Below are 27,235 nucleotides of genomic sequence, written 5' to 3'. Positions count from 1 at the left end.
GCAACACAGAGCTGAAGAGGATAGCCCTGAGCTGAGCTTGTGCAGCACACATTGAAGAGAATTTTTGACTGTTAGAATGTTTACCTATGGTAAGGAGTTTTGTTCTGCATGTACTTGAAGTTATTTTGATACAACAGGAAAAGTTCAAAACATTCCTCATTCCAGTCATGGATCTGCAGCTAGTAATCACAGAGTATAACTCATGCTTCATTGCTGCTGGTACTTCCATTTGTTTATGCATGCAACACAAGAAATGCAACAGTACTATGTACATGAATCAGAAAGACCATGACTACACTTTGAATAATTTTAAACATCCTCTTCAGTAAAGAGAATATCATTAAAAGACCCTAACTTCCACTTCTGTAACTTACTACAAATTATCTAACAGTTCCCAGGTTTCAGTTTCAGTAATAGTACACAATCTTCCCTGCTAATACAGTTTCCACTACTTACCTCTATGTCAGGCCATTGCATTGTTGAAGTGAGGCAGATGTGTAACCAAGAAACATTCACATGCTCCCTCTTCAGCTACTCCCCATAACTTGCAAGCCTTAGGTAACTTGTAAGTCTCAGAAACAGTTAGGTAGGGCTGTTCACCAGCAGCCACTCTGAGGCCCACAAGATTACAAGGAACAGGTCATTCCTCAAATACTATAACAGCATTCCTATGGAGACTATGTTGGTACCAGCTAGCCTATTCCTATAAAATAAAAAGCTGCAAAAACATCTCCAGCACACAAACAGCATGCTCCTTGAAACCCCTCTATGTTCAAGCAAGCCTCCAAAATTCCCATTTTCTTAAATCCTCCTGGGGTGACTCTTCATTACCAGGTTTTAGAATCTTTGATTTTAGTTTGATTTTAATTTTTACAGGGGTTAACTGAGGAACAAACTGTAGATTACTTGGCACATAGAAATATGCCTATGGAAAATGGTGTAGTAATGATCTTTCTCAGTCTCATTCAAATACATAAATTATTCTGGGATGCTCATGGTTTAATACAAGATAATACTTCAAAATAGAAATAACATTTAATCTCGCTGCAATTCAACCAAATAATACACAATACCTTTTATATGAAATAACTCTCATGCTTATCCACCTTCACCAGTGTTTTGTATTTCTCTGTAATTATGCAAATCTGATGCTGTGGCAGTACACATTTAAACAAAGTTTGTTTTCAGAGAAAGAGAAGAAATGGACTCTTTTTCTAAACCCTTCCTTCCTTATAACAGTATACCCAAAGTTATATTTTCTCAGGGCTGTGTCTTTCCTTTTCAGAACTGCTATGATATTCATACCATCAAATTTCAAAAGGAGGGAGGATCTCCCTCTCCTCACTTCCCATTCCATATGATATATTTTAATTTCCTTTTGTAGCTAAGGGCAAGCATCTTTCCCTTACAATGCACAGACAATAAAGTGATTTTATAGAGAGCAGGATTTATAGAAAGTCAGAAATTAATCAAAAGTAAACAGAATACATAAGAATAAAGTGGGGTATCATAGCATATGCTTTCTGAATCATAATCTTCACTCATTAAAGCTCACTGTGTTATGCAGACAGTATAATCTATAAGTAAGTTATTATGACAAACTGATACTTAGGTCCAAATCTGATTGAACACAATTTTGCTGAAGAATATAGATCATAGAGGTTAAAATATAATGATAATAAATGCAATACAATATTATTCTACCTAGAATACAGCTGAAACATTCAAACTGAATGCTTTGGAATGGTTTTTAGCTGTTGTGACATGGTAAAGAACCTAAGCACAAGATTTTTCCATGAGAAGAAAGGTACTTCTTGTGTACATGCAGTCAGTATTGCATTCTGCCAGTCACCCTAATCTCTGAGAAATCAGATTTATATATGGAGGTATACAATATACCGGAAAGCACTTAAAAAACCACAAGCTTATTTTAGCAAAGTCTGGAACATGTTATTGCAAAACTTATGTATTTATCTTTGAGATAAGTGAGCAATTGGCAGATAATTCACCAGCTGCACTCTTCCTTCTGACAATGGACTGTAATTTCCAGGAAGGTACTTTATTTGAACTCTGTCATATTTTTAATGATCAGGACAACAAACCCAAGAGTATTTAGGGGGTTAGATTTCCAAACGAAAAATGTCTTGGCTAATTATAAGATTGCAGGTAAAATTTCTGGTGGTTTTTTTTTTTTTTTTTTTTTTTTCCCCAACAAGATAATCAGTGTGTTAAATTCAGGAAGATTAACATAAATGATGAGGTTCAGGATCATGGAATCCTTAGAGTTGAAAAGGACATTCAGAGGTCATCTAATAGAATTCCCTTGCAGTGAACAGGGACATGCATAGCTAGATCAGGTTGCCCAGAGCCTGATCCAGCTTCACAGTGAAAGTCTCCAGGGACAGGACATTCACATCTCTAAGCAATCTGTTCCAGTACCTCTCCACTCTCACCATAAAAGACTTTTTCCTTATATTCAAACTCACTGAAAATATTGAAATGCCACTATCAGTCACCTCAGAGCCAGGTTGAACAACCCCAGCTCTTTCAAGATGTTCTCATAGGAGAGAACACTCCGGGCACACTCCAAAAGGTCCATATCACTCATGTACTGACTCCACATACAGCACTCCAAGTAAGTCCTCACCAACACACAGCAGTGGAGCAGGATCATAGAACCACAGAATCACTAAGGTTGGAAAAGATCTCTAAGATTTTATTTTAGCCAACTACTCATCTATCTTAGTCCAACCATTCATCTGCCTTCAACATTTCCTACTAAGCATGTCCTTCAGTACAACATCTATACATCCCTTCATATGCTGGCTATGCTTTTTTTGATGTACTCCAGGATACAGTTGGCTTTCTGGGCTGTGAGGGAACAATTGCTGACTCACATCCAGCTTCTCATCCACCAGTACCCCCAGGTCTTTTTTTGGCAGAGTTGTGCTCAGTCCTTTCATCCCAATGTCACAGGGATGTCTGTAAGGTCAGAATAATGTGAAGATGGTATTAATGCAAGAAGGATGGTGATAAATGTCCAAAAGATTACCTATAGGAAAAACTCACCAGTATAGAAGCCACCAGTCTAGCTGGAAAACACAAAGGTAATCCCCACAGAGGAGCAGTAACCAAGAGATGCAACCTTAGTGATGGTCAGCTCTTAAATGAAGTCTAAAAGAGGTGGAGTCAAGCTCCACCACTTCTGGAAGCACAGCTGAATTACTCTCACCTGTGTTCCCCCAGCTGACCTGACAATCACGTTAGCTGATTAATCAGAGGTTCAGGCTGTGATTACCAGTTTCCCATACATATTTCATAGACTGAAGTTTAAGAAGAAGATGATGGATAAGCAGGATAGTAAAAGTCAGGAATTTGTGAGTTCTGTTTTCTGAAACACATTGGTTTGCTTTAAGGGGTATCTTTTCTTTTAGTCTTCTAAATCTTTTCAGTTAACAGAGAGATAATTGCATAGGTATTTTTGGTACTGTGATTCTTGGAAAAATTTAATAGTCAATTCCACAAGAAAATTCAGGACACCAAAAGCAAAGAAGTATATGTGTAGATTTTCAGTCTTAGTATAATGGTATTGCTGCAAGATCATGACACAAGAACAACCCTCTTGGATCCCTCTGAATGAACACCTAGTTCAGTAGTCTCCTGTCCGATAGTGGATAAGTGGGAAAAGCCAGGTAAGAGCCTCCTTAAGCAGAGCCAGTTAGCAGTTCCAGAATTCATTTTCCTGCAAGTCTCTCAGCTTCAGGTAGTGTTTTCATATACTGTCTCGCTCCAATTTATAGGATGGAGAAGAGGTTCTTTGATATATGTATACCAGGCGTGAGATAAAGAAACAACCGTTCAAATGTTGGTCCAACCAATTTAGTAATAGTAATAGCAATAGTCTCGTGCGGGTTGGAAGGGACCTTAGAGATCATCAAGTCCAACCCGCAGGATTCGAGCCTCTGTGCTGAAGAGCGGCACTTCTACCACTTGCGCCACAGGGGGATTCGAACACCCAGACCTCAGTGTTGCAACGCGGCACTTCTACCACTGCGCCACCGGGGCACACAAATCTTAATCAGGGAGATGGAGAAGGGGAGGACAGACAATTTAGGGTGATGGGGAAGGGAAGGTGGACGATAGGAAAGATACACAGAAGCAAGAATTGCGTAAAGTGGGGATAACCACCACCAGGATCCAGCAGCGGTCCTGTTCTGGTGGTCTGAGGCAAAAGCACAGGGGAGATCAGCAGCAGAAGGGAGCAGCAGCAGAGTGGCTGGCCACAAGCAGCAAGCTGGTGCAGTGCAGAGCAGGTGGTGAAGAAAGCAGCAAACCCAGGAGAGTACGTTGGCAGCAGCAGAGCTGCAGCAAGGGATCTGAAGCCAGACACCTTCTTGTTCTTCAGCACGCAGGCATCTTCTTCAGCAAGCAGGGGTCAGGTCATGAAGAATCTGATCTCAGAAACCCTTTTGTTCACGTTGTAAGGAATCTGCTATCAGAAAACCTAACTTCATGCTTGTCAGTCCCTCTTTTATCCTCATTTTTCCCAGCCTATGTGACATCCCTGGGGGCATCCCCGGAGATGGCCATCTTCCTCGAGATAAGCCCACACAAAAGATTGCTTCCCGGCCATTCATCTCCAGCTTCTCTCTCTCCTTGCCCCTGGCCTTGTCCATCTGTGTTCCTCAGACAAAGGATTTCTCAACCCTTGACCAGGACTTGTTTGGACTTGTTCATCTGTGTCCTTCAGCAAGCTTTGAGTCAAAGGCATAACAGAATAATCTAATACACAAATGCATTATTTTCTTAAAAAATAAAAATATAATAATAATAACAACAAAAACAAACAAGCAAACAAAAAAAGATTTTAAAAAAAGGATAAATTTCCACTGCAGTTAGCAGCAATATCCTAAAATTATATATGTGGAAAATTCACAGCCTCTTTGACAGGATTGGGGTACTTATCATTTAACCATTAAGTTCTGGCTCCATTTGAAAGAGACACAGTGGATGTTTCACGCAGGAACTGTGGCATTCTTCAGCATTGCTAGAGTTTTGGTAATTTCACTACAGGCTGATATAATATGCTATCTCATCTGGTCTACTTCAAAAATCAGAGTCCTGTGATATAGGCACATGCAAATTCAAGTCAGATTATTTGAAATTACTATTAATTGCATCTGCAATTATAACATCTATGAATCCATCATGAGCCAGCTAGCTATACACCATCTATTTCCTCTGTTCTAAAGAACCATTAAATATCTTTCTAGTACATTAAGTACATAGCAGAGAACAGTGACAAGAAATCACGATATTTTCAGAAAAAATAATTTCAAGAGCCACAAAGAAAAACATATTTACTTTAATCACATTAGGCGTGATATATTTCTCAGCATGCTCTTTGCATTTAAAGTATGCTAGGAATTGGGCACTTCTCAGCATAGAACTGAGTGATTTCAGATTTGTGTGCCCCTGTGGTGTGAAGTCATCTACACTAATCAAATTGCCGGAGAAAAAAAGAAAGAAAATGAAGTGATTTAGTCTATGTGGTCATTTCAAGCATTAAATGACTTACAATTGTTTTAGATCAAATATTCAAATTTCCTTCAGCAATTAACCAGAAGAGTGAGAGTTCTAGAGAGTTTTATTAGTGGAACTGTAAGCTGGGTTATGTGGAGTTCAGTCCCAAGATAACAGAAGTAGATAATCAAAAGTTTAATTCATTTTGAATTGCACTAAAACCTCTTCAAGTGTTAGTTTCTGTTTATTATTGTACTGAAATTATAATAAATTTATCCTCTTATTTGAGATTGTAAGTACAGTTTTGTCTTTCATGAGGCATTTGAAAGCAATCATGCAGCAGATTACCACAGTATTACTGCTGATCGCACCCAGAAATGCTTCCACAGATCCTCCACAGATGATAGCAGTTGTGACATCCCAGAGCATGCTTATGCAAGGCTGAGGAGGACAAAAAGAGACATGATCGGATTCTCACTGTGCTAACATTGGTAAAAAGTTCTCTGGTTCTATGACCACAGCATTACACTCAATTTTGCTAAGATAATTAACTAATGTATCTACATTGCCTCCAGGATTACCTTTGCATGGCACTATATATATCACTAAATATGCGTACTTGGGAAACATTTATATGAAATTCAAATGCATGGCACAAATGTTTCACAAACATGACTATTTCCAGACTCCAGTGAGGTGACCTTGTGACCTCACTTTCCATCTTGAGACAACATTTAGTCTTGATCTTTATGAATCTCCTGAAAAAAAATGAAAAGTGACATGGTAGATGTTCCCTCCCCGTAGACTTTCAAAGCCAAACTGGATCAGGCCCTGGGCAACCTGATCTAGCTGTGGTGTCTCTGTTCATTGCAGGGGAGTTGGACTAGGTGATCTTTAATTCTTCAAATTCTAATGACTTTATAATTCTATGATTCTATGTTGGACTAGAATTTAAAGTGTCTTGGGCTCCATAATATTTACATATAAAAGAGTGTGGGACCCAGGGAGTGTCACACAGACTAAAAATGGGTATCCTCCTAGATGTCAAGCATTACAATTTGCCAAGAAAATATACAGGCTATACTGGATGCTGAGCTTTTTAACATACATTGTTTCTTCCTTCAAACCTTAGAGAACTGTGTTCTTTATTTAGCTGAAGCAGTTCGCCAGTATCTAAACTTGCAAGCTTAACAGTGTTTTGATTTCAGAGGTATACAGTATTGTTTCAATTTAGACAAAGAGATGGCTCAGCATCTACATGAATCCATGTAGACTTGAGCAGTTTTTTGAGCACGAATTTCATCATCAGCATTCAGCAAATTTCAGCACTCCCATACTTGCATTTCCTTCAGAAAATGTTTTGGAGGGATTAAAACATTACTGCTCAAGCTATAACTAGGGTAAAAGGCTGTAATGTGCTACTTTATCCTCTTCTATATTTTGTATTTTTATTGAAGATGAAACTTTACTCATCTGGGATTTATCTATTGTTGAGTATCTGCAGAGGGGTATATTCATTGAAGAAACATATTTGCCTCTTTACATTTCAGCCAATCATATCCAAAGCAGTAGACATGGAGCAATGTAATACATGAGAGTAGGTTACCTAAGATCACTAGTAGATCAGAGAAGGTCATAGACTAAATATAATTGTGGTGCCAGGCTTTTAAAATAGGCAGTGTTTATTCTAGCTTCATTTGGCAAGCAAACATAGTTCATAGTACTTCAAGTTGACTTTTTGCAGCATCATATTTTTTTAATTGCAACAGCGAACTGGATGAGTTAAGTAGCTCCTGATTTCCTTTTTCAGTAAGCCCTTCAGACTGAGAGGAAAAGCCTTCTTAAGCCTGTGGCAGAACAATGCTTGCAGCAAAGCTGTGCCTGAATTAGCTACCTATCCCCAGCTCCCATTTATGGGACTTCTGGGTAGGGAAGGACTGTATCATGGTTCCAAGTATACTTTGGAGTAAAAGGCAACAACAAAATGAAGGACCTAAAATTATCAGTACAATTCAGGATTTATTTTTTTTCTTATTATTTTTTATTCTCTAAGTGTGCAAGTACAAATTTACACAGATGTGAGTACCTATATAGTTAAAATATTATATTTAGATGATTCTTTCGGAACTTCTAGGTTATGCTATAAAGTATTTTAATGTGCACTGTTATGTTTTCCCCTCTAAACAAAATGCTTTTTTTTTTTTCCTCATCATGCATTACTCCAGAAGGAATGACTTAAAAAAATGTGGTTAGGTATTACAATCTTCAAATGATGGTGCAGTGCATCCTTAGATTTTAATTTGTTTTTTGTTTTGTTTTATTTTGTTTTTCATCTTGTGCTTCGTTAGAATTAGACACGTATAATAATTACAGATAGCAAAGACTGAATTATCTATTCAGAAGATAATCATGCTTCAAGGAGACACTTGTATAACGTTCATTAATAGTTTTATGTCTTATAACTGAAGGATAAAAATCTGCACTTTATATTTCTATGGTCTCAAATTTATCAAACACAAAATGGCCTTAGTTAATCAGGGCCGCAGTATTACAGCCACCAGAATTTTTCAGTTTTCATGGATCTCAACATTTTTTTCTGAAAGTGGCTGCTTTTGCTACACTGAATTTAGGAGAATGAGCAGGGAACAGTTTCTTTATTTAAATAACAGAACACTATAAGGACATCTATCAACCCCAAGGAGCATTTGTCATATCTGAAAATCAGTCGTGCTACTAAAATTACCTTTTCAATACCTACCACAAAAACTATTTATGTATCTTCTGTACTACTTCAGTATTTAAATACTTACATAAATAAATGAAATCTAAGTCACCACTCTGCCAACCTTACTGCTTGTTTCTTCCCTAAAACAGAACTATTAGTTCATTCACATTCTTTTCATATAACGGAAAGTTTCAATGAGTCAAATAATTTTCAATATTTACAGTGGAGATGAGTATAACAACAGATAAGCCTTCACGACTTATTTACACACATACATTATAACATTTTCTTTATGATTACCTTCCATTCTGCCTCTGCCTTATGCATTCTAATATCTTGGATTTTGTTGGTTTCTTTTTTGCCTGAAACCGTGTTCAGCAAACAATTTTTTTCAGATTTCTACAATGGCAATAATTTAACTGCTCTGAAACAGTTTTGAAGTCTGGAAGTTGTTCTGTAATCTTTCTATCTTTTGTGCTCTACTTTGCATTCAGGTTCTATTTTTCATTTTGTAATCAACTCTAATTGTTATACCAGTTCTTCTGAACTACATTTCCACATTCCCCAGGCATCACTCAGCTAGGTACTTTCACTGTCCACTCTTTACATTTACATTTGCCATCCATTGAAAATCCTCATTCATCTCATCCACCTCTTTTCCCCTGACATTCACATCTGAGTTCTGTTTCCGCATGTTTTCCTGACAGAATCGCTGACAATACTTTACATGCATTAGCAAAATAGGCTTTTATCCATTGAGTCTAGCATTTCCATTTTAATATATGTACTTAAAGATAGGCTTTCCTTCTTTTCATATATTTCATTAGTTATTCTGGACATTTGCTTTGGCCATTCCTATGTTCCTCAAATATATTTACTGTTATTTAGTTTACATTCCTGGTATTTGGCTAGTGTAGGTCAGATTTTGAAGGATTTCTTCTTCATTCAATCACTTACGATTGCTGTTTACCTATGTAAATTTCTTCCTCGTCTTCCGATTTCTCATTTTGTTCAGCAGCACAGTACCTCCTGAGACACCATTACTGTTTCCTTAAGTGGAATAAAGGCTATGTATAAGGAGTTTACTTTTCCTCAGGGCATTCTTGATGAGCTCTCTCATTTTATTAAATTTGTCTTTCTGAAGTTTATTGTCATTCTTGTACTTTAATATACATAACTTCTGCACAATACAGATTCTAATTATATTGTGATTACCATTGTTTTGTAGCTCTGGTAGTACTACAATTTAAATGAACAGCTATGTTCTACTTTTATGACTGTAAGAGGTGTTCACACCACTTAACCCAGCTAAATTCAAATACAATTTGCCTATGTTCCCTGCATTGTCGATAAAAACATAAATTCACCTTCAGGAGGTGATTCAGGAAAACTAACACTTGCCAATATGCAAACCATATATCTAATCTGAGGAATATTATTTCAGTCTCCATTCAACTCACCTAGTTCACTACTTTCATCCTTGCAGAGTGTACATAGCCTTGGAGAGCCATGACTTTCTGAGTGTATCTCCGTCTGACCCACGGAGCCAAAACAGAAGTAGTCAGGTATTTCTCAAGCAGTTAGAAGAAAAATGTAACCTGCTCTAATCAGATAGCTACTAAATAATAATGTTGTAATTTTTAATTAGGTTGTCTCTTTAAAAAAAGAACAATTTGTTTGAATAATGTATTTATATCGTCATAACAAGATAAAACCTCACGCTATCTGGGAGTCAAGTTACCCACGTGTTTTCAAAAGGGAGCAGCATTTCTCTATATAATTATCAGAGCTACTACATGATATACCCAATGATTTGAAACTAACGTATGTCAAGCAAGTTTTTAAAATATCCCTTTCTATATGTATATATATGAGGGAGACTTTATTGTGGCCTTCCAGTACTTGAAGGGAGCATATGAACAGGAAGGGAATGGCTGTTTACGAGGGTGGATAGTGATAGGTTAAGGGGGAATGGTTTTAAACTGTGACAGGAGAGAATTTTGTTAGATATTAGGAGGAAGTATTTTCACGCAGAGGGGGGTGACACACTGGAACAGGCTGCCTACGGAGGTTGTAGAGGAATCCCTGGAGGCATTCAAGGCCAAGCTAGATGTGGCTCTGGGCAGCCTGGTCTAGTGGCAGGCAACCCTGCACATAGCAGCGGTGTTCATATTAGATGATCATTATGGTCCTTTTTAACCCAGGCCATTCTATGATCCTATTATTCTACACACACATGCATAACACACATTGATTGGTTTTGGGAAGATTACCTGATGCTGAAGACTTAAGGAGAGTTAGCAGTTGTGTCAGCTGTCAGCTGTATGAACTTGATGTCCTTTGATTAAACAGCACTGCCACTTACACTTGTGTAGCCAAGCAACCATAGGTAGTCATCACTATCAGAAGACAGATGTGTAAGTTCCAGCTCACAAAAAAAATTAGGAAAATAGTGGGGCACCAATCTCCTTCTCCTACAACAACAACAACAACAACAACAAAGAGTTGAATAAGATATTTAGAGGCAACAAAAATTTGTTTCCTCTGCAAATGCCTTGAAAAATGTTATAAATAAATCATTAGTTTCAGCAGTGCTCAACTTTCGGGACCATAGCCACAACAGAATGAAAGGAGCCAACTCTTGGTACTCTGGGACAGCAAAAGCATGTATTTATCTGAAACACCAAGCTCCTATGTGCAGAAACAAGCTTCTGGGAACAGGTATTTCATCAGCTACTCACTGATGACAATTATGAGATATTTACAATTCGAAAACAATTCAGATGGAGCTCTCTCTCTATGAAACTTTAATGAGCAGCATGTTTTGTTGGAAGTGTCATAAAACTTTCATCAAAGTTCAAAATATTCCCAAGAAAACAGCTCTGTCTTTGACAAGAAGATCAGAAATTTGCAGTTTAGATCAAACAGTGTGAAGAGGAGAAGAAATGTCGTCTGTTATAATTATTAGGATACGATAATTATACTTTTACAAGCTCAGAAAATTTTGAAAAAGCAGCTCAGTAAACATTGTAAAATCCAGCATTAAGGTTAGCTTTCATAGTCTTCCTTTAAAGGATGATAAACAAACTCACAGTAGCTAAAAGCCTAACAGTAATAGTAAGAAACAGAATATTGGTTTTTGGTAATGTAATTGAGAGCAGGACCACAGTCACTAGCAAAAATAATTTGTACTTTGACTTCATTTTGGAACAGTACTTTTTCCAAATAGTTTCAATTCCTTAACTACTTGCAAGGGCAAAACACTGACTTTGTACTATAGGGGCAGGCAGTCCTGAGCTCATTGGACTTTACAGCAGTTCTTAATTGTTAACCTGAAAGCAGTTGGAACAAAAATGAGACAGGCAGCTCCTCTATTCATTGGCTGCATTAATAATTGAATAGATGGCCCTTATGATCTTTAGGGCATTAAGAGCTCAAACAAATCAAGGCCCAAATAAGATATAAGTATTTTTAGTATGAAAAGTTAGTATATAATTAAAGAAAGGGGGGGAAAAATAAACAAACTACAAGAACAAATGCTTAGTATGAAAACAGCCATAACATCGCAAGACAGAACATAAAAGCAAATCCCATGTGGTCAATATAAATATGATTATGGGTGTTCCTTTTCGTTACTACACTCAGGTTAATGATGAACAAATTCCAACTTTTGTCTTCATGACAAAAATAGTGTTTACAGAAGATTTTTACAGTGTTCTTTTAGCTCCCCCTTCCTACAGCCTGCGCTTACCCTTCCATCCTATCTTTTCTGTTCTTTAAGTTAGAAAAATCACTACCTCCTGATCTCCAAAACCACCATATTCAGAAGACTTGTTTCAGAAGATACAAACACATAGGTATAAAGGTACACAGCAGTGCATACTGAAATAACTTTTAGACACAAAAAATAATATTAAATAAAAAACTTTACATTGGAAGCAACCAATATTTTCCTGTCTTTCTATAGGGGGATGGTGACAAGGCTACATACTATGTTAGGTAGTTTTGGCTTGATCTTATCGCTTGTTTTATTCAAGACATTCTCTGAACACCAAGATGATTATCTGCTTTGTTAGTTCCATCAGATTTAATAAATATTGCCTCAACTTTGCCTTCCTAGAAACTTGGCTTGCCAGACCTTTTTTGGTGATTTCTCCAGAGCTAAAAAAGTCTCTAGTTTGCACCTTGAACTTGCTGTGTCTGCAAGAAGAGTTTCACTCTCAGTTTGATGCCACAGTCCTCTTCATGAAATAAGCCATTTTATTCAATGGGAACACTGGACAGCAACTGTAGACTCCTGTATTCCTAATACCAGAATGTTTTGTTTTAAAAGTGGGTGATGAAGTTAAAATATTCTTTGTTGCTACTTGCATTTTATTTAGTTATTTTATTATTTTATGGAACTGTTTTAAGCACAATCTACATTTTTTCCTACAGTACAACAGAAACTTATGATCTCATTCCTTCCTTCCTTCCAGTCTTCCAGAACTTAGAAGAGCCTATATTCAGAAAGCAGGCTGGCTTTTTACAACAGGCAGACTGTGAACGGACAAGGTGAAATTGTTTTCAGCTACAGGAGAGGAGATCTAGATTGGATGTTAGGCAGAAATTTTTCACTCGGAGGGGGGTGAGGTGGTGGCACATGCTGCCCAGAGAAGCTGTAGATGGTCTGTCTCTGAAGACACCCATGGCCAGGTTGTATGGGGTCCTGGGCAACCCGATCTGTCAGCTGGCAACCGTGTCAACAGCAGAGGGAGAGCAACTAGATAGGCTTTAAGGTTCTTTCCAGCCCCAGTCACTCTAAGATTTTACAGCAAGCTGTGCTGGGTTCTGGTCTTTGAATTAGCTTTTTCACTGCTTGACTTGTCCTTGAACATCACTAGATTTTGGTTTCTGATACTCTCCCCTGCCCTCCAGTTTGCTTTTCTAGCTGTATTCCATGCTGAAAATTCTTAAGAGCTATGTATTATATATTCAAAATGTCTAGTTAGTGAAATAATTTCACAAAATACTGTTTGAGCTGCAGCACCAGGGAGCTTCCCCACTAACACTCAAAGGAACAGAGGAATTGGTGCACACACCAATTCTGGTGCAGTCAAGGGGCCCCTGACTTCACCTCATGCTCACACTGTCAGGACCAAAGCTGCAAAATGGAAGCTATAAGAATGAGACTGGGTTATTCATCTTCAAATCATTTCATTTCATCATTGCTCCAGCAGAGATGCTTAGGGCATTTTCTATCTCTTGAATGAAAAACAATCTTGTAAATAGATATAGGTATTTCACAACATACCTTTTTGCTAGGCTGCTTTTTCAGTCTTTGCACTTCTTTTTCTCTGTTGAGATTGCATTTCTAAAAGCTTATGCTTTGGTACACTTATGCTTGTGTACCACAGACCTGTATTATTCAGTAAATATTTATGTATTATCTTCAAAATGCCTGGGTTAACAGCTGCAGAAAAGCAATGTAAATCTTTTCCTCGTCATATATATTCAGAAGATAAACTAAAATAACTGAAGTTTTCTGAATGTTCTGGAAGACTCGAGAGACAAGCAGAGGTGGGATACCTACAGCGCAAGACTTCCAATAAGAATAGAAGGGGTCATTGAATTAAAGACTGTTGTGGAAAACTACTTGTTAATTCAAGAGAGAGATGAAAATGGATTCATTTAATTATGCACTTGGGTATATAAAAAAGGGTCCTGAACACATATTACAAAGAAGCAAAGTTATGCTAGTTAAAAGTTTTTCTCCTCTTACACAGATCTCTAAGCTTCCACACAATAAAGACATTTCCACAGATGCTGGAAATACAGCTCACTGAATAACAAAAATAATGTATTCTTGAGTAAATTATTCAAGGATTGACAGAAAAATGTTGAATAAATTATTCACAGAACATTATTTAAAAATCTGAAGAGCTGGTCAAATAATGAAAATATATTTTTCAGATAACTTATTCAGAGAGTAATGTCAAAATCCTTTGACTAGTCCATTGGGAATGAATAATATGACAAGCTATTGATTATAACTCATTTCTGTATTTAAAACAAACAAACAAACAATCAAACAAATAAAAACAACCAGCAGCAATGCAGCTAAGCAAAAGGATACATAACTGACAATGAAGTGTCATCATCCTGATGATGAAAATCTTTTATCGTGCATACAAATACATTCAAGGATTATTTTGAACACTGCTTACACATAGCTTCATGCTTTCTTAACTAAGATACATAAGTCAGGAGCAATAAGCAGAAACTAAATAGCTGTTGACACATTTGTCCCCAAGCTAAGTAAGATTATTTAAAAATATTTATTTTCTAACAGAAAGAGACCACCAAAATAGAGTTCAGATTCAAACTCAGCTGCTAGTTTCCTTTTAGAATATTTTGATTATTTTTCCTCCATAACATGCTTAAATTTATTCACTTTGATACAGAAGAGCAAATAGAATCTTCCATGCACATTTTTTACTAGATTTCCACGTATCTGTGTTCAAGCAGTGGAAGAGAAAACAACAAATGATCCTCTCTATGCTGCTTTACAAAGACAACTTAATAGCAGTTTTCCCCAGGAGCAAATTAGTTGAAAAATGGACAAGGCCATAGTTCACATGGGGAGTGAGCATAATGGAGCTGCCACCTCAAGGCACACTGAAAAGGCACTTAGAAAACAGGTTTTTATGAGTGCTTTTCTTGTGATAATTTGAATCAGCACTATTTCCTGTACAGTACTGTTACATGAAGCCACAATTCAGCCACTTTAACTTTGAAGAATAGAGAATTTCAATGTTTTCTTTGTCAAAAGCTCTACTTTACCAGTCATAATTTTCTCTTAAGTGTACATAATGCCAGCCTACCATCTGCAGGAAAGAGCACTCTGCCTCCTATAGACTAAATATGTGCAATTTTTTTTCCCCCCTCTATTCTTTTGGCTATAAAAGCTAGAACAGTAAGGACTTTCCCCTAGTAAAATATCCTGTGTATTGTCTTCCTGACACATTCTGGAGGCAAATGGGATCTACTTTCTTCATATAATACTCCACATGAGAAACATCTCAGTACTGATTTAAAATACTATATAGAAAGAAAAGAACTTAATAGATGCATGTGAGTATACAGACTGTAACCTGTTGAAATGTTGTTGGAATAAAATAAGAAACTCTATGTGTGAGAAAGCAAAATCCAATGCAAAAGTTAATAATCTGAATCCTTACCACTACCCAAAGGCATCTAGCAATATATCTCCTTTACCCATTATTCTTTGTTTTCTTAACATTCTTAAGCTATCATAATTAGAGGTGAAATGGAAATCAGGCATTTTTTAATAATTTGTACAGAATATTAGATTACTTCATAGGCAGATGCTATATGTATTATTGCTGGCAACAGAATTTAATGCTCCTAGGTACAGTTCATTTTGACCTCCATCTGCTCTCAGGAACAGCCCGGTAGTCTTGCCTTACTATACTCTCTTTGATGTACATGCTTCCCACTACTCATCACTTCAACCTCCTCCACAATTTGCTATTCTAGTCATAATGACCATTTTTGCTCTTGTTTTCTGGGAGACAAGGTGCATTTCTCAGCATACCCTTCTGCATGATTAACAACAATTTGCTAAAATCGGGCAGCCTTAGTCATTTTATCACTCACTTAGATAGCCTCACATAAAAACTATCTCTGCCTTTGACTTTGTTAAATGTCTTCTATTTTCTGCCAGTTTATTAATACACTTATGTGTTGTCTCCATCCATTTTGTATGTGGGGACTTTGAAGGTATCTGTAATACTTAGGCAAACATAGAAATGCATGTAATTAAAACATAAGTTTTCATGTTATTTCATTTTACATAACTCATCCTTACCTTCTTTCATTAGAATTTAATTCACAGTCCAAGGCAAGATAACCTGCAGGACATGTAGTTTGCAAAATCTGCCTTAAAGATTGAGAAAACTCAAGCTGATCCTTTTAGTGTTTAAAAAATGATCACAGTCACCATTAACATAGTGAATACGTTTGGAAAATAAACAAACCACTCATCCAACCCACTGTTTTCAGAAGGAAAACTATATTTATTTACATGTTTTCAATTATCTCAAACTTAAAAGGTAAATTGGTTCTTTTCCTGCAGTAGTGTTGTGCATTTACTTTAACCATCCAACATTTTCTTTATATATTATCAGCTGTACAATGCACTATGAACAAATGTTAAAACATTAAAAAATTATGCCATCTCAAACGTATTAACTAAGTTTAGAAAACCTCTCTAAATTATAAGTCCAAGTAGGACATCAAATTATTAATACTGACACCTGAAATTATCTCATTGTACATTTCAAAATGTATGAAGAAATATTTTTAAAGCAAATATCACTAAGACTTACACTAGTGATCCAAGAGGGCCTAGAAATGATTGCCTCACAGTTACACTATTCTGTTTTCTTCCTTCCTCTCTCTAATTTCTTGAAGTTTTAGAGAAAAATACTAAAAGAAACTGACCAAATAAGCAACAACTTGAACTCTTCCCAATCTCCTCAGTAAACTAAACAAATATCTCACAGTATATTTTATATGACATTGGAAAAAGAAAGTTATTGACTTCTGTGCTGCAAATCATTCATTATCTGACTGATTTTAAAGCCTTAAGATAACTCCAGGAAAAATATTATTAATAATATTAGTGAGATCCCTATTCTAATAATTTCAACACGCGTTACTGCTCTAACTTTTTACCCATAATAAACATTTACCATGATTTCTTTCTCAAGATTAGCTTACAATTTATCATACAGTTATCAAGTCAGAAACTTTGCTAAGGTCAGAATAAGTGGGATCTACAGCATTTATTTATTTAGTAGACCAGTTACTATTAAAGAAAGATCTCACACGTGGGGGAGACACAAACATTTGTATACTGATGCAGAATTACCATACTTTTCCTTTAGAGGAGGAAAAAGCTTTAAGACCTTGCATTCTTTTTAGGTTATTCATACAAACAAGAGGCTGCCTGGACCAGTCACTCCCCTTCTTGTAAATAAAGCAATTTTGATTGTCTATAACAAATGGAATCCACCCTAAGTTTCTACAGAACAGCAACTTCTGTTCCTAAGAAATGAAATCACATGCAAAGTAACATTTATAAAATTTGTTTCACAAATGAATACTACAAGGAGAAGCCAAACTCAAGAAGTTTTTGTTGTTGTTGTTGTTGTTTGTTTTTTTCCAGGAGCAAGAAATCACTCCTGTTAAAAATGGTGGGAAACAGTGGATCAGCATAAAAATAAAATCATTTGTGGGGCTCTGAGTACACACACATACATAAATACTTTGAAACAAATTTGGAAAATTACTGAAAAGCTTTCAATAGATTATTTGGTATATTTTGTATTGCTGTCATTTATGAAGAGTTCGAGCATTACTTCTTAAGTTTTAGAAAGATCATAGAATCAACAGAGTCACAAGGTTGGAAAGGACCTATAAGACCATCTAGTCCAACCATTCTCCCATTATCATTGCTAGAACAAACCACTAAACCATATTTCATAACTCCTCATCCAGACACCTCTTGAACTCTGCCAGGGATGATAACTCCACCACCTCCCTGCTCAGCCATTCCAGTGTCTGACCACTCTCTGAGAGAAAAAACTTTCTCATGTCTGTCTTGTGCTCCAGGTCCCTCACCGGTTCCATTGCCCTTCTCTGGACACATTCCAGGGCCTCGATGTCTTTCTTGTAGTGAGGAGCCCAAAACTGAACACAATACCTAAGATGCAGCCTCACCAGTGCTGAATACAGGGGTATGATTACCTCTCTGCTCCTGCTGGTCACACTGTTTCTAAGAGATTTCTAGGAGAATTCTATGAGATTTCTCTCATAACTGTAGTACTGCTAAGAATTCAAATACAGCTGTAGTGTTTACTGGTTAGCAGCATTGTTTCAGGAGTCTCTAGTGTAGATTTTGTATACTGTTTACATAATTTCTAAAAAATTCTTTTTTTGTCTACTGTTGTTAAGCAAATTACCTGTGATACCATGAGTAGTACACAGTGGGACTGTATAGGAGATGGGCAATTAGAAGTGTTTTATTTTAAGGTCCACCTTGGCTTAAATGGCTGGACAATAGACCACTGCAGGTTTCCAGTCTTAGAGGCAAATGGGGGTAAAAACAATACAAAAAGCGTCACGTAAACCTTGATTTTACCCTGCTTCTAAGTTACAATATGGCAATTTCATTCTTGATTTCTTGTTCCTTCTGAAACTGTGATGTTGCACCCTTGAAAAAAAAAGACAATACAGGGAATTCGTAATAAGGATGGAGCCTATCTAACAGCTTTAAATAGATATAAAAAAGCTATGTAGGCATTGGCATGAAAAATAAAGATTCTTTGATGTGTGTCATTTTTTAATTTTAGCAATTAAAATGGCTTTTGAAGCTCTTTGGCATTTAATTTAAGCCTATGGAGTATAAAATTATGCCTTCCCTTGCAGATAGGCCCATATTTAGCACAAACAAGGTCATAAAGATCAACAGGCTTGGAAAAAAAAAAAAAAGGTAATTTAAGTTTTCAAATACCTAAACTTAATTAATTCCTTTTATTTAGGAACTTGCCAAAATTATGACATACAACTTTTTTTTTTTTTTCCCCTGCTGCATATTGCTTGGCCTTTCTTTCTTTCTTTCTTTCTTTCTTTCTTTCTTTCTTTCTTTCTTTCTTTCTTTCTTTCTTTCTTTCTTTCTTTCTTTCTTTCTTTCTTTCTTTCTTTCTTTCTTTCTTTCTTTCTTTTTTTTCTTTTTTAAAATTATTATTATTATTATTATTTTTTAACTCAAAACTGGGAGTCAGAGTAACTGTTTTTGCATTGGAAAAACACAAATAGGAATGCTATATTCTGTAATGGAAGATCTGCATAATATGCTATCTGATGGACTTCCCACCAGAAACTTGTTTTCCTATTAAGACATGCTGTATTCCATCCTTGTTCATAATTATTCTGACATCTCTTTACTCAAATGTTCAAAAAACATCTGTGCTATATGAGAGAACTCAGAATGCATATTAAATTTTTCATTTGAGCATGCCAGTTCATGGGAAGGTAACAAAAAAAACTCTAAACGATCTGCTATTTCAAAATCATTATATTTTATAAAGCCAGATCAAGAATGACCTTCATATATAATACACATGCACATTGTAATCCTCAGCAACATGCAGTCAAACTTCGAAATTCTGTCTATCACTCAATATCATGTCAAAATGCATTTTTAAAGCAGTAGTATTAGTATGCATCTATCAATGCAAACTATCATGTCCTTTTCATAGAAAGTTAGATGTTGCAAACTGCACACTAAACAAAACTTATCTTTGTGTCCTAATTACATACAGAATGATATTTTCACTAAGAAAAATATATCATGAAATAATGCTGTTAAGTCTCATGTGCAAATGCACACAAAAATGAAAAAAAAAACCACCAAAAACACATAAACAAGCTCTTACTTTGCTTCCTAACTACTTTACTATATAGCACTGTATTTTAAGAGTGGTAGCAGGAATGTGCTAAATCAAATTTAGCTAACAGGTGCTCTCCAGGATGTGGACAATTACATCATAAAAATGTATTACAGTGCTCACTCTTGGGAGTAAAGACTTCTCCTGTAATAGTGAAATGTATTATATGAAGTGGAATTTCTAATGAACTTCAACAGAGCTGGTGGCTTCAATGCACAGCGATATATCAGGGGTAGTGCCACAAAAGTAAACCTCATAGGAAGAAGATAATTTACTTAGTAGAAACACTTATGCTTCCCACTGAAAACATTTACAATAAATCAATTGGACATGTTTCCAGCATTTTCATTAAGTATTTTTAACTGTTAATGTGGTGTATTTTTTTTTCCTTTTTCTTTCTTTTTTTTTTTTTTTTTCATTACATAGTTTCATAATCCATTCATAGTTCTAAAAAAATGAGAAAATGGAGGTGCACACAAAGCTGAAAGATTTAAATGGCTCTTAGAGAAGTACTTCTGCATCAAAAATGATCAAGTGCAAATTGTTTACACAACCTTTGTTCTCACCATCTCCCATAACAAGCAGTACCAGTAAATGAGTCATGTAAAACCACATCAATTTAAGGTTGGAAATCAGGGGAAAATTTTCTTTGCAAATTTACATTTGAGCTTCTTTCCAGCTAAGTTACCATGCAGTGGAACTTACAGTTTGAATTTTGTTTTATCTTTATAATTTAAATGTTTGCAAATGAATAAAATAATACTTATCTCAAAGTATTATAGCAGATTTAATTCTCTGGAAGACACTTCCTATTCTCTTCAGTAAGAATTTTAAAGACCTAAACATTTTTTATATTCTCTACTTAAAAAACAAAAACAAACAAACAAACAAACAAACAAAAAAAAACTAACAGAAAAACCCACTAAATTTATTTACTTTTAACTAAAGAGATTCATTTTAGCTCATATAATTGCCTATTTCTCTGCTTTTCAATTATTCCACACTTTGTAGATGACTTTTTTTTTCCTTATTAAGGTTTCACTGACCTTAAAATTAGATATTGTGTCAAAAGGTGATTTAAAAATATCTTCTCAATAGGTATGAGTGAAGTATTTCCTGTGTACAACTGTTAGCATAGCTATGGTCTAATCTCCCATGTCCCTCTTAAACCCTCTGCTTGTTTCATACACTTTATGTTAGCTTTTATCATACTTTTATCATCCTCTGTGCTTTATTTGCTCACAGGTCTTTATTCCACCTAATTTTTTTCTGTCACACTGGACTGTAAGAACTGTATGGGCTTCCAGTATTTTGATTTGTTGCTGCCAGGCAGTAAGTTCAACACATCATTTGTGGAAAAGCCGATACTGAACATGTCATCATCCGTATTTCTACTTATGCTGGAAAAAATACAAATAAGCAGATACAACTGTTCATTAATATGAAAGACCTTGCAATGTCATCTTTTCTTTTCCAACAGGTGCTTCACAAATATCCACTGTGCCACTGTAAGTGAGCTAATGCAAACTAAGTGGTTTCATTTTCCATGTGATTTACATAACTCTGTGTGATACTTGGTAAAATATAGTAAAATAGAAGGTAAAATATAATCTCACACCAGAATGCTAATAACAAAGCAGAAATCCTAACACTTCTAAGCATGATTTCTGTCTCAACAGAATAGTTGCCAGTAGGGATATTAAGCCTCTTCAGTCGTAGAACACCTATCTATCTGGCATTTGGTGTATACTACCAGATTAAATAATCCAAGAAAATATAAAAAAAGGTAGTTTAAAGCAAGGTGACAACTGAAAACTGAGGCAGAAAACTAACCTGGTATGATGGCCTCTTCAGCTCCAAAACATGTGGTGGTGCACTTTCTCTCTAGATAGATACACTTTAACCCAATCAATTTTAAAGCTATTTCATTAAAAAACATCAATAAGGGATACTTGCAACTATGAATAGAATATTGTCTATTTCATCAATATCCATTCATTTTTATTTGTTTTTATCTGATTTGTCTATCATGAGGTCCTCACTGAACAGCTACAGTGAGCTGGAGCTTACTCCTTCAGCTAATGTTTTGGCAAGTGCTTTTCTTGAAATGTTTAGTTTTTCAGCCAAGACTTGAATCTTGATTTATAAGCAATTTATCGCTACGTAATAGTTTGCACTGCTCCAACCATCTCTTGATTAGTCAATGAGAGGCATGTTCAAAAAAATGACGACCCTGCCGTATTTCAGGAGTCTTGTTTTGCAGAATTTATTTGCTTGGCTTTATTATCTGGATAGGAATCACAGCATACCATTTTGCAGAGAAAACCCAAATTTAAAAAAAATTGTCTTCTGGGTAAGTGGCAACACAGATATTGCTACTTCAGTACAGGCTTAGCAGTTTCATTTTCTAATCTGTGTATAACATTTATTTTCTAGAAATAGTTCTTGTAGCAGTAAAAAAGAAAAAAACAAAACAAAACAAAATACTACAACAGAAAAAAAAACAACAGATAAACACCACCAAATTACATTGATTGGAAGCAACTGAAAACCTGTCCAGTCATTTGGAAAGGAGTGAAACAGTGGTCACAAGAACATTTCAAGCAAAACACACAACATTCTGGGGATAATCAAAAACAAACAAAAAAGCTGCATTATTTTAAATACTTTTCTATTTTCCTATTATTCTCTAGTTTTACCATTATTCTGCTCATTCCCTTTATTAATGAATTTCTTTTACTTATCACTATTTAATGCTTACCATAATAAAACAGTAATTTTGAGAAGAGAATAAAGATAGAACATGTCAATTAAAAGAAATTGAAAAGATTGCCAGAAAAGAAGCTCTTAGAGAGTTTTAATTACATTTTCATTCTGCTGTTTCATTTCATTTTTTCCTTATAATAGCTTGCATCTTCTTGTGAGAGCGTAATATTTTTTCTGAAGAAGTATTATCTGTTGTACTGTAATTAAGTAAGGAATATCCTTTTCATTTGTACTTACTATGTTCGACGCAATCACAGGTTAAAAATCTTACCAGTTAAAATAAATTAAGAAAGGTCACTGCTAAGGATAAAGATGCTCCTTTGCAATCCCTATAAGTTTCAGGAAAGCAAAGGAATCATTCAACTAAAATGCTAAACTGCATATAAATGACTTTTCCAGACATTTTCTCTTCTTTGAACCTAAAAGGCACTTAAAAAAGATACCTCGTAACATGCTTTTCAAGTGCTTACTGAGTTCCATATCCTATATTCAATTAAAATTGGGATATTTAATGCTCTGAAGGAAACACAAAATCCCTTTCTTGATGAACACAGAATCATAAAGGTTGGAAAGGATCACTAAGACCATCTAGTTCAACAATGTATGGCTACATCAATTTCACAACAATTTATATAAACATGTATTAATTAAATGCTTTGGCAATTCTCCAAATTGAACATTTTCCACATTTTCTACATTTATCCACATTTGTTCAATATCTACTTCATGCAGTGGAAATAATTTTTACCTGTTCTGTCTTGAAAGGTTTGTTGATGATTTATTTATTAATTTTTCAATCATAAATCCTAACAATATTTCAGTTCTTTTCCATGTTCAGTTTCTTTATGTTACTTTAAGTCAAATCATGTTGCACTGGTTTGCATGGGTAAAATAGACCTAGTACTACTGACACTGAAAATCACTGTAGAAAATTAAAACATTCACCAGTCGAGGGAGCTAAGATTGTTCAGCCTGGAGAAGAGGAGGTGCAGGGGAGACCTTATTGCTCTCTATAACTTCCTGAAGGGAGGTTGTAGTGAGCTAGGGTTTGGCCTTTTCTCTCATGTAGACAGAGATAGAACTAGAAGGAATGGTTCCAAGCTGCACCAGGGGAAATTCAGGCTGGACATTAGGAAATATTACTTCTTGGAAAGGGTAGTCAGGCACTGGAATGCACTGCCCAGGGAGGTGGTGGAGTCACCGACCATGGGAGTGTTGAAGAAACGTTTGGATGTTGTGTTGAAGGATATGATTTAACTGGGAAGTATTGGTGATCGTTGGACAGGATGATCTTCTAGGTTTTTTCCAACCTTGATAATTCTGTGATTCTGTAATTCTGTGATTCTGTAAGAACTTCATCTGGAGTGCATCATTTAAAAATTAAGCTAGCAAAGAGTTTAAAAGACTGATCGTTCTACTGGGAATCATACATCCCACAAAAAGATTGGAAAGTTCAAAATAAGAATGAGAATTTCTTTACTGTTAGCACATACTGAATGAAGAATGACATCTCTTATTGCTTCCATGAGGACACCACATATTACCACACTCATGCATTCTACCATACTTGAGGGATGTTATGTCCTTTCTTCTGGACCAAAAGACCAAGGGGAATCTGTGCCCTTTATGCCCTGCACTCTTTTCCTCAAACTGAAATTCAGTGCCAGATGGCAGCTCAAGGTCACACAGTGGTCCGCATACCAAAAATAAAAAATTAAACTTTACCTTGAAAAAGATGATTTCATGAAAAGTCATTGAATGAAGTCATCCACATACAAATTAACATTAAGAGATCTTACCAAAAGCAATCGATGTCTGCACAATGTATGCATAAATTTTGCAGTTTTTAAGAAAAAAATAAATAAAATAAAATAGGAAAAGCATTTGTACTATGGAGAAAAGTTCAAAAATTTTCAGAAAACTTAAGGCACATGAAAGACAGTCATTATAGAGCACGTGATGACTTCATTACATTTATTCTCTTGACACTGTCAACAAGAAGAACAATAACTGAGAATGAATAGGAAACAGGGTTGGATTTAGACTGATGTATCCAGTGTACTGTAAAATACACATTAATTGATGGCAAACATATTAAAAGAAAATTCTCAAAAATGAAATATAATTTTGAAAAAGAAACAATATATTTTAAGAGAAGGCAAACGTTAGATCAAACCAGGGTTGGTAGCCATTTCACAGCTATTCTCCAGTGCCACTATAAAAGCATACACAGTCTACACAGAATATCTTAAAAGCTTGGTTTCTAACACTTAGCAGATCTTTCAGAAAAAAACAAATACTGCTGCCTGCAATGGCTAAAATCTTATACTCAAGTCAGGTTTCACAGCAGTCAAGAAGCAGCAGCCTTTTAAGTATGCACAGCTACCACCATATAAGTTAAATATAAGTTAAAATCAATACCAAGTATTACACTTGGAAGCAAATGAAGCACTGAAGCAAATTAAGTTTATGGAGTTCTAATTTAATGTTCACTACGCAATAAGCTCTGCAGAAAGTACATTAGCGCACAACCTGGAGGTGACAAAGATAGAGTTGATTTTAGTGAAGTCTATATTCAAGACAAATTGTCAAGACCCTCTGGAGACTGAAAGATAAAAGGCTGGGCACATGGCCACTACTTCTGCTATTCAGATAGGTACAAAGAGTCATGTAAACTAAAAGTTACTTCCTTCCTTTTACACATCCATGAACATAATTTTTCAAACTTTGATCAGTAACATCAATGTGTCAGAAAAATATTCAGAGTATTCTTTAAAATATCTTTAAAATAATAGTAATAGTAATAGTAATAGTAATAGTAATAGTAATAGTAATAATAAAGCTTGAAACATTTATTTCCTGCTCAAGATGGTTATCTCCTAGGGAGCTTGATCTCAAGATCTGCAACTTTGGGCCAGACTGTGCTTCAGGGTCAAGCTTCCCCCATCTTCCACATCTATTCCACAGAGAGAAAACAAAATACAGCAAGACAAAATTACTTTTTGTTCATTTTCTTTGCCAAGACTGGAAACAGAGTATCTTGCCCAAAGGAATCATTTTATGGGTAAGTTAGAAGAAACCCATAGAAAACTCACAAATTTTGCTTGAACTTATGGTCCCTTATGTGGCTGCTTGGATGTCTTTACTAGAAAGGTAGCATACAGGAAATCATATTTAACTCTTGAAACAAAGAAAAATTAAGGATTACCTAGAATAACTAAAAACAGAATTTCTGGTAACAAGAAATTTGAGGAAATCGGTGTCTACCAGTTTTCTAGTTAAAAAAGTAATCACCGTGCCTTCAACATTTTACACTTATCAGACTAAGCAGTACCAGCCACTATTCTAGCAATTTCAGTGTAAGGTGAATAAAGACAGGGTTTGTTTTGATCTCAGCATTTGAATTTCTACTGTCCGTCTACATCATACTTTCTACAGAGGAATTAATGAAATGCTTTTTTTGAGTTAAGGGACAAAACGTTGGAGGAAGCTTTGAAGGGCTGTTTAAATTGAACAGAATTTCTCACCTTTTCTCTATTTTTTCCCCCATTAATATATATTATGAAAATATAGAAATAGCAGCACATCACAATCTAAGGACAGAATTTTATTTGTTTTTGCATGTAATCTTATGATGTCATTTAACTGCCAAGAGAAAAAAACATTCTTAATTGAGCCTATGTTCAATTCTACAGCTGTTAGAGGCACGCACAAGGTGTTATCTCAGTGTGTGTGCAAAAGGAATTTCAGTCATTTAAAAACACCTAGTCAGCATGATTAAGTTGTTGCAATAAAAGCTACAAAAGCCTTTCAAATTGTTAATAACATACTGGAGATTTGAGGCTCTATGAAAAGCAATACACACAAAGTCAAACAGCCTGGATAATGGTGAAGAGGAAGCTAACGCATAAATAAATTACTTGGGCAGGCAAAGAACAAATCCGCAGAGAGAGGTGGTAACATATTGTCAGAAGACAGCTTCAGGCAAAATAGGTGAAAATCACAAAGAAAAGACATGAGTCTCAGAAAGGGAAACAAAATTGCAGAGGAGTAGCAAAAGCAAAGTCCTAATAGTTATTCTGACTAGGACAAGTTGACAGCATGCCAAAAGAATTAGGATCTAATCAGTCTGCAGGGCTGAGGACTGTTTCAAAGAAGCAGAATCAGATAAATGGTATATATAGCGGTGGGGGAAGGAACAAACTGATTTTGAAGGAAATATTATGTTCCTGCCAAAAGACTCTTGACACAGAAAGAGTGAGACAGAATTTATAAGGGTACATGACATATGGGTCATAATCTCCTCCTTTTGCACTTGATAAGGTTGCCACAATTTCTAATACTACCTTTTGAAGATACAGAGCTTGTCCACATCAAATAAGCAGACTAAATGATCTACATACAGGAACACCAGCAGACACAGGTAGCTCCAGACAGCAGTAAAATGCAAATTATTTTATAAAACATATGTCCCCTTACAAAAGGAAAGTCAATTGAAAAAGTGTAAATAATAACAGCCTTGCACCTGTGAGATACATTGCAGTGCAAAACTGCATAAATCTACACAGTTCTCCAGTTTTTAAATCTGCATTCCTGCGAAGGTCCCAAATGAAAATTCATCATCATTAACTAGTTTAAGCAGATGTTTAACTTTAGTCTCAAATCCACTGACTGCTTCACTATGACTTGTGCTTTTTGTTTGTTT

General features: G+C 35.7%; 1 protein-coding gene across 3 annotated transcripts in view; it reads right to left on the bottom strand.

Moving 5' to 3' along the window:
- LOC107313128 (uncharacterized) overlaps positions 1 to 27,235 on the bottom strand; it is a 542,029-nt gene that overhangs the window by 27,039 nt on the left and 487,755 nt on the right. For 2 of the 3 annotated variants that reach the window (XR_014945262.1, XR_014945265.1), the window contains exon 8: positions 10,522 to 10,722. The gene's annotated coding sequence lies outside the window, so the exon portion shown is untranslated. Of the gene's footprint in view, positions 1 to 10,521; positions 10,723 to 24,996; positions 25,487 to 27,235 lie in introns of those variants that run through there. The other variant, XR_014945263.1, reaches the window with a different exon arrangement.

The sequence above is a fragment of the Coturnix japonica genome, chromosome 4, assembly GCF_054131305.1.
Source record: "Coturnix japonica strain WE chromosome 4, WE-NBRP24, whole genome shotgun sequence".
NCBI lineage: Eukaryota > Metazoa > Chordata > Aves > Galliformes > Phasianidae > Coturnix > Coturnix japonica.
The sequence above is the reverse complement of the archived record's forward strand: the minus strand, read 5'-3'. Positions and strand labels throughout refer to the sequence as shown.